At 32.1% G+C, this 9044-nt stretch overlaps 1 non-coding gene and 1 pseudogene across 1 annotated transcript; both read right to left on the bottom strand.

The window, feature by feature from the left end:
* Positions 1 to 3404: 3404 nt before the first annotated feature.
* Positions 3405 to 3477, bottom strand: TRNAK-CUU (transfer RNA lysine (anticodon CUU)). The gene has a single exon. It is a non-coding gene; the product is annotated as a tRNA-Lys (tRNA).
* Positions 3478 to 5465: 1988 nt separating this feature from the next.
* LOC102606351 (peroxidase 44-like) lies at positions 5466 to 6900 on the bottom strand (annotated as a pseudogene).
* Between the last annotated feature and the right edge of the window lie 2144 nt (positions 6901 to 9044).

Below are 9044 nucleotides of genomic sequence, written 5' to 3'. Positions count from 1 at the left end.
TATATAGTCTCCATCATGATCTTTGAGAAATGTACTCTGATATATATAAGGAATAATATTGGATTGCAAGTCCAATTACTCCCAATGTCCTATTTTAACTGTTGTTTATAAACTTTTTTTTTTATATAAAAAAAATACTTCACAAGTACAAGGTGTATATAGTTTATTATTTTCTTTTTCTTAATATTAAAGTTGGCGAATTAAATTTCAAGAGTGATAATTATTTTGAATGAAACCAAATTTAAGGATCTGTTTGGCAAAGCTGCTAGTTCATGTTATCTTCTTCATTTTATTTTTCTTTTGCTTGGTTTTCCCGGGTATTTGTTATTCGCTTTGGGTACCAAATAATCAAATTCTAGTGAAAATTAATTAAGTCTTATTTAATTTGAGGAATAAAATATTTTTTAAAGAGCGATTTCATTCCTCATCCGAACTTTCTAATCAAGAATGAAAAAATACTTATTGACATTGCCCACCACCAGTGGCAGAGCCACCTTACAATGAGAGGTTCATCCGAATCTTCTTCGGCGGAAAATTATATAATTTATATATGGTTAAAATAATTTTTTAAGGTATATATAATAGATGTCGAACCCCCTTCAACTACTTCGTATGTCTATTTTTTTAGATTTAAAACCCCTTTATTAAAATTTTTGACTCCGCCACTGCTCACTACCCACTGCGATCTCTCATCTTCACCCTATGTTTAACCAGTAAAAAACAATAAAAGAAGAAAGCAACTAGCTTGATAGCATGGCAACAGTTCAATTAAAGTGGTCCTTGCCCTAGAATTATTGTGCAATAAAAATAAGGGACATAATTATACAAGATAATATATATACTCCCTCCGTTTCACAAAGAATGACCTCCTTTCCTTTTTAGTTCAGTTTCAAAAAAATGACCTCTTTCCTTTTTTGGTAGCATTTTACTTTTTGTTTTCCACGTGGCATGTTTAAGACCACAAGATTAAGGGCAATTTTGTACATTTGACATAACTTTAATTTAGGACCACAAGATTCAAAAGTCTTCTTTAATTTCTTAAACTTTGTGCCAAGTCAAACCAGACCAATCTTTTTGAAACGGAGGGAGTAATTATTTTTGTTATAAAATATGATTTTCTCATCCACTTTTCACTGAACTAGCTCATAATGGAAAGATTGTAGACATGATGGGAAATAGACTTGCGATAAAATCCGAGAAAACCTATTAATTCTTTTAAGTGAAAAATTACTATTTTTTTTCTTATTGCTTCAATCAAAATATCTGCGTATAGAAATAACTAATGAACATTTTTCAGCGAAAAATATCACATAAGAAATAATAATTTTTTAATAGTGTCGATGTGTGGGGCTAGGGGTGAGATGGATTTGATTAAACGTAAGATAACATCCATGCAAATTACTCCCTCCGTCCCATTTTATGTGGCAATATTTGATCGGGCACGGAGTTTAAGAAATAAATGAAGACTTTGAAATGTTTACCAAATTGCCTTTTAAAAAGTAAACTCACTTTTCTCTCTCCTCATAAATATATTGGAGTATTATTTTAAGATTAAGTAGGACCAACAAGGATAAAAGAGGAATTGTACCTTTAAATACCTATCATATAAGGAAATGTGACATTCTTTTTGGGACTGACCAAAAAGAAAATAGTGCCACATAAAATGAACGGAGGGAGTAATATATTGCAAGAATTATTGCGTATGGGACGTGATTTGGTTAAAGATCTCGATTTTTATATTATATAATATATATATATATTTAACTCCTGATATATTCTCACTACTAGATGTGGTTTATTTTTATTTTTATTAACTTTTTTTTAAGATAACAAGATTATTTTTTCCTACATTAAAAAATATATTTCAAGGATTATTATAAGTTGAAACTTTGAAGATCATCTTTTCCCATCTTATTAAATCTTTCGAACTTCGAAAGTTAAGGTCTTAGATTTTGATCATAAACTTTAATATATGATATTTAAATTTTTTAAATAGAATTTAATTACATATTTAAAAAACTACGTAAAGAGGTATAAATCACGATAATTGATTATTTAAAAGGAAATAATCTATCAGTTCTTTATTTTCATTTTTTTCCAGAATTAATTATTGATTTTTTTTAAGTAAAAGGCAAATGGCTTTTTTCATTTGAATAAAACAGTGAGCAAACACAATGCACGTTCCCCAAAAGCCAAACATTTCTAACTTTTTTTGGGACTAACCAACACATGGGGTTGTCTTGCTAGAACTCTATGGGATCCAATGCTACTATATACTCCAAATATATTTGTACAAAAAGAAAATTTCATTTTATACAAAAAAAGAAGAAGTTAAAATAAGATCTTTTTCGAAGTTAGATGTCATAAAAGTACATCTCTTAAGTTTAATCTAAGCTCCAACAACGAAAAAGTATCGATATCAATATATTTGATAAACTATCCCAACCATCTTGGTTTTTTTTTTTTATATCAGTACAGTCCAAGGTAATATATTATTTTCATCTTAGAACATAAGGATTGCATTGTCATTACAATGTCATATTTATTATGTGAAATAATTATTTATTTCAATACAACATCGTAAAGTATATATTAAAATATTATTTAAATCACAGAGTATTAGTCCAGTCTAAATAATTATCAACATTTCTCAAGATTGTAGCTTCATTAACGGATGTTTATCTTGATTGCATTTCAATTTTTTGCCAATAACATGCAAAAAGTAAAATAATTATTAAATTAAAATTTCTCAGCACAACTTTTTTTTTTTAAAATCTAATGAATTGAAATGCAAGTATATGAAACTTCTGTTCAAAATCGAATCGAAATCGATAACCCGAATCGAAAAAAAGTTATCAATCTATCAATAATGGGTTATTGGTTTAGCGGTTCAAATAACAGTTTTAATTTTTTTTGTTATCGGGTTATCGATTCTTAACAGTTTGAAGTTTTTTCTTAATGGTTAACCGATAACCCGATAGTAAATTAAATAATTATATTTATACCATTTTGTATATAAAGTCCTTGCCTTAGAGTTTAGTTTCCTACTTTTATTTCTGGCTATCTCAAAATCATGGTTATTCTACAATGTAAAAGTGTTTACTTTTGAGCAAGATGCAATTTGTGAACTCATGTACATGATTGATTCGATTTGTCACCTTGTTTCTAAGTAATTTTCATTAATTTATTTTTATGTCAAATCTTAACGGTTAAACCGACAACCGAACCGATAACAATCAATAACCGATAAGCAAATTTCTTAATGGTTCTATAACAGTTTAGCATCTCTACAAACCTGTAACCAATAAGTCAAACCGTCCTACTAATAACAATAATAAATATTAAAAATTTATGTAGATATTGTATCCTATTTTTTAGTTAAAAGAGAAAATAGTATATAAACACGCCCACTGTGGGGCTCGAACCCACGACCACAAGGTTAAGAGCCTTGCGCTCTACCAACTGAGCTAGACGGGCTTATTGATAATACTAACATAGAGAAACAATATATCTTAAAAATATCACCATAGGATTAAAATTCTTATGCCCACAAAATTTTAGCTAACTTTCTATCCACAATCCTTTAATCTTTGTAATCTTAATAATTAATATAGTTCTCTAGCGAAACGGCTGCCAACTACAAACATGTATTGAAACATGTTTTTTCTTGAGTCGACAATTTATTGAAAATAACATTTCCACCCAACTAAGGTAAGAATAAAGTCTTCGTACACTAGATATGTTGTTGTCATAATTAACAAATGTACTTGTGTATATGAAAAAAAAATCATGTCTACAAATTCGTATCAAAATACATTTGCCAAGTCTTAAAGAAGTTGAGTAGTGACATTTATGAAGGTACGGATATAGTATCGCTACACCAGGCACGTTGTTGTCGTAATTATTAAAAGTAGAAATAAAATACGTATACACCAGGTATATTATTATCGTAATTAATAAGTGTACTTAAGTATATGGGAAAAAAAACTAATGTTTGCAAATTCGTACCAAAATGCATTTGTCAAGTCTTCATCTCAATCTCGAAAATAGTGAAACACACAAGCAAGTAGAATACAAATGCTAGTCTTAATCACCAATAGTTACTTGTTTTACATGTACACACAAAATAAAAATTAAAATGGATCGTGAAGGCCAACATACAAGTCGATTGTAATAACTCCAATATCACAATAGAAACATTCAAATATTATATTCAGTAAACTCGAAGTTACAATAGAAACATGAAACGAAAAAAGAGTAGTATTGTAGAAGATAACTACAAAGGAGATGAGAAGCACAACTAAAAGAAAGGGGATGAGAGAACTAGACATTTTTCTCAACAATTTACATAAACCGCTCTTTCTCATCCGTTATCATTTTAGCTAGTTGTTAATTGGGCTTGGGTCCCGAATCAGCCTTTGCAAAGACTATCCAGTTTTGTTGGTTCTTCTCAACCCAATAACTAATTGTGTGTCATCCGTATAGGCCTCAAAATTGGGCCGATGTTGGTTCATAACATTGATCCAACAAAAACTTCACCAGAGTTTTATTTCTTCAAGACACAACATTTGATGAAAGTTACGAATGAATATGTTACTTCTTAGGAAAAGGAATTAAGACCTTCAATATAAGAAAATCACTACTAAGAATATAGGAACTAGCAACAGTTCTGTAGCTAAACAATAGGTAAACCTATTTAACGACGGATTAGAAATGGATTATCACAAAGTTCTGTTAGCTACGAGTAAATTAGCGATGAATTTGTAGCTAATTTCAATTTCTTTTTGTTGTAGTAAACTAGCCAGTTAAGCTGCATTATAAACTTAAAACTGCATCTTTGCATCTAAACAAAATATTAAGTTGGATTTTGAACTCAATATCCATGTTTTTACTACATATATTTTTAGCTTTTTCAATTAATTATTGTGTGTTTGTAATTACATAGTTCTTGCATTACATATATATTTCTGTTTTTCTTTAGTGCATCGTTTATGCACATTGACGGATCTACTTAGGCCCAAGGTCCAAGGTGTCACGTGACACTGCTTCATCGAAAAAATTTGCTAAATATTTATATATAATTCAAAGACAACAGTAAAAACTGAAATATATATTACAAAGTGACAACTCTTGACCAAGAGAGGCCCAACAAAAAGTAGTGAATTGATCTACACATATGATGACACAAATATAAATAAGAATTTGATATTCATTCACTCAATGATACAAGTTCATATAACATTAGGTTAATTCTCATGTTTACAAACATTTAACTCTTTTTCCTCTAATAAGGAGGAATTACCAAAAAGAATACGAATGATAGATACAACAACAACAACAAATTACAAAATAATGAATTAAGAACGTACATGCACAAAGTTAATTGTGGGGATAGTACATCGACAATTGACAATGGTACTGGAGGTAGAGTATTGAGCAAAGTTGAAGGTGGAACGGGAGCTAGCTTAAGCTTGTGGGCCAAACACAGGGAGGAATGGATTACTACTGGGAACTGGAGGAGGAGGAGGAGGAGAAACTGAAACCATGGATGGTGATGGTGGTGGTGGAGGAAAAGGAGGAGGAGGAGGAGGAGAAAAAATTGAAACCTTCGGTGGAGGAGGACTGAAAACTTTGGGTGGTGGAGGAGGAGGACTCTTCGTGATCATGGGAGGAGGAGGACTCTTCGCGATCTTGGGAGGAGGAGGAGGAGGACTCTTAATGATTTTGGGAGGAGGAGGAGGAGGACTCTTAATGATTTTGGGAGGAGGAGGAGGAGGACTCTTAATGATTTTGGGAGGAGGAGGAGGAGGACTCTTAATGATTTTGGGAGGAGGAGGAGGAGGACTCTTCGTGATTTTGGGAGGAGGATTAAATGCTCTACAATTTTTCTAACTTCACCTGATTTCCCCACAAGAACTTGAGTGTTACCCAACTTGATCAATGCATTCGCGAAAGCCTGTTGGAAGACTTTTGGATTAGAAGAAAAATTAGTCACAATCCTAGAAGTTGATCTATCTGATTCAAGTAACTGATCAATCTTCAATATTCCTTTCTTCAATTTCAGTTGTTTGTAAAAAGAGTTATCAACAACTAATGAAGTGCTTTGATCCAAGAACACTGGCGAGCCACCATTAGCACTACACGTCTTTTTAAGACTACCAAACAATTTCTTATCCATGCTTCCATCATCCCTCGATAGCCTATCCCCTTGAATAAAACTACAATGTGTAATTCCCACTGTGTGGCCACCTAATAGCGTCACCATTTCATTCACATTAAATCCTTTGCTTTGAAAAGTTTGAATTGCTTGTGGCACAGTTATACTAGGGCCTGGCAGGTTCACTTGTAATGGGTCAGACACTAGCCCATCGCGCCTGCCAGTGGGTATACTGTAGCTCAGTCCTCCAGCTAATGCAACTGCATCTCGAGTAGCTAATGCAATGATGTCCGCACAGGACACTGTATTAGGACATGTAGCTTCTAATTTACTCTTTATTTGATCAATCAACCCGTATTCTCTTACCGATCCATTTGCTCCTGCATCTTTTTCTGACTTCTTATTCTTCGTGTTTTTGGAGTCTATTAGTAACGATGCATCACAACCCTGAAAAAAGTACTATTCATTTTTAACTTTCAAAATTTATCAAATGATAGCAAAAAAATATAGTAATAAATTTTTCTCACCCTCACGAAGCAGTCATGAAAATACATTCGGAGCAATGCCGCTGTAATGGTACGATCCGAAGAAAACCGGGTTCGCACCGTATCTCGAACTATGGTTTCTGCTGTTGGACATCTAGCTTTGTAGAAACCAACTTGAAGTTGAGCTGATACAATTGCTGCTAAGTGCAGAGTAATACAGAAGAAAAACAAAAATAATATCTTCTTGTCCATCTTTGATCAGATTTAAGGTTTGATAATGAGCAAAGAAGCAACAGCATTCTCAAGGTATATATAGTACTTGATATGATTCACTTTTCATTTTAGTCCGTTTAAAAAAAAAAGACATATTTCTGTATTAACTAACAATTTAATTTTAAAATGTCTATTTTATTCTTAATGAAATAATTTATAGTCACACAAATATCTATCACTTGTTTTAGACCAGATATTTCGAAAGTCATTCTTTCTTAAACTATGTGTAAAGTCAAACTAATTCATATAAAATGGAACGGAGGGAGTATTATTTATTTGGAGGGTAAAGGGGAATGATGTGGTAGGCCACTAAGAGGTTAGAGGTTTGGAAGTCAAAGCTTAACTGGGATGCATGTCTTGTTATTAAATATAACTAATACTAGTTCTGACCTATGAAAAAGCACTAAGGTGTGTTTACCTTGTATCAGTAGATAATAGTTGAAAAGAAAAAGGAAATACGTGTTAATTTAATTTGAAAAATACCACTTGAACCTTGGAGTCAATGTGTAGGATCCAGGTTCAATATATGCTATTTTATTATTTCAATTAATGTGATATAATTAAAATTTGGAGAGTCAATCCAGGTTCAATTTTTTTTATGTCTTTAAAACATTTAAGTTGTTATTCATCGTAATTTATACTCCCTCCGTTTCACAAAGAGTGGCCTAGTTTTGACTTGGCACGGAGTTTAAGAAAATAAAGAAGACTTTTGAATCTTGTGGCCCTAAATTAAAGTTATGTCAAATGTACAAAATTGCCTTTTTAATCTTGTGGTCTTAAATATGCCACGTGGAAAAGTTGAAAGTAAAATGTTACCAAAAAGGAAAGGGGCCATTCTTTTTGAAACAGACTAAAAAGGAAAGGAGGCCATTCTTTTTTAAACGGAGGGAATAATACCTTTTCCACAATTTTTGAATACATAGAGAACTAAACAATAAGGCAAGCAAATTAGAACAAGAAACCACTAAAAAATTATCATACTGCCCTTGAAGTGCCAAAACATGCATGTTGACATGTTGCCTACTTGGTTCAGACGAAGTAGATTGATCAAATGAATGAAATCCAGGTGGCTTTTATGCCATTTTTGATGATCTCGATTCGGACGAGATAGATAAAAAAATATTAGATCGATGGCCGGGGTAAGTACTTAGAACTCCCTCTTATTATATAAGAGAATATATTATCTATCTATCTACACTATATTAAAACTTAAAAGCATGAAGCCCTTAGAAATGTTGTTTGAATTTTTTGTCCGATATTTAAAGATTCCGTTTTAGACAAAAAAATAATATCATTTTTTTCATTATTTCTTTAAATATTCTATCATTAAATTAATAATAGTAAATATTGACTATAATAAATATAATAAAAATTAAATGGCGAAGATCTTCTTATTATTGTTAAATTCCTGCTTAGAGAATCTTTTTCCAACTAAACTAGCCTTGATCCCCCCTCCAAAAAAAGTCAAAAAACATCTAAAATTATAGGAAAAAAAGTTTCAAAAATCATCCCAAAAATTAGTCAAAAATCGTCCAAATAAATAGAAAAATGTAATTAAAAAAATGTCAAAAAAAGTTCAAAGATAGGCAAACTGAGAATATCGCTATATTCCTTTTAAATGGCTCCTAAATGCTAAAAGATAGGTTGTGTCACTCCCCGAGCCTATACCCTGAACGTGGCCGGCACTCGAAGGCCATTGATGTCCCCAAGCAAACCCTTGGCCTGGCTTACTTAACTCAGCGGAAGACTTAACTCAACAACATAAACCCAAGTAATAGTTTAAATGATAACATCTTAGCAAAAATGACAACTTATGTCTCAAAACAAAGTATTTGCAAATACATAGATGAGAGACTCAAAACTAACTGTCTGACTGTCCATGAAGCCTCTATAATACTGAGATGAATGTTGGGACAGACCCCACAACATCCTAATAAAGAAAACTAGGAAAGCGAAATAAAAGAGTCCTTCGGAATGCAAGGAGGCTCACCACTGACTCTGGAGTGCTCAACTGGATCAACAACGTGTTGGATGCTGATCCTAGTTACCTGCATTTGCATCATAATAAGATGCAGACCAACTGGCATCAGTACATTGAATGTACGAGTATGCAAGTTGGAATGCTAAAC

This window comes from Solanum tuberosum, unplaced genomic scaffold (assembly GCF_000226075.1).
Source record: "Solanum tuberosum cultivar DM 1-3 516 R44 unplaced genomic scaffold, SolTub_3.0 scf00008, whole genome shotgun sequence".
NCBI classification, from domain to species: Eukaryota; Viridiplantae; Streptophyta; class Magnoliopsida; order Solanales; family Solanaceae; genus Solanum; species Solanum tuberosum.
Note: the sequence above shows the minus strand (reverse complement) of the source record. Positions and strands in the feature narration are given on the sequence as shown.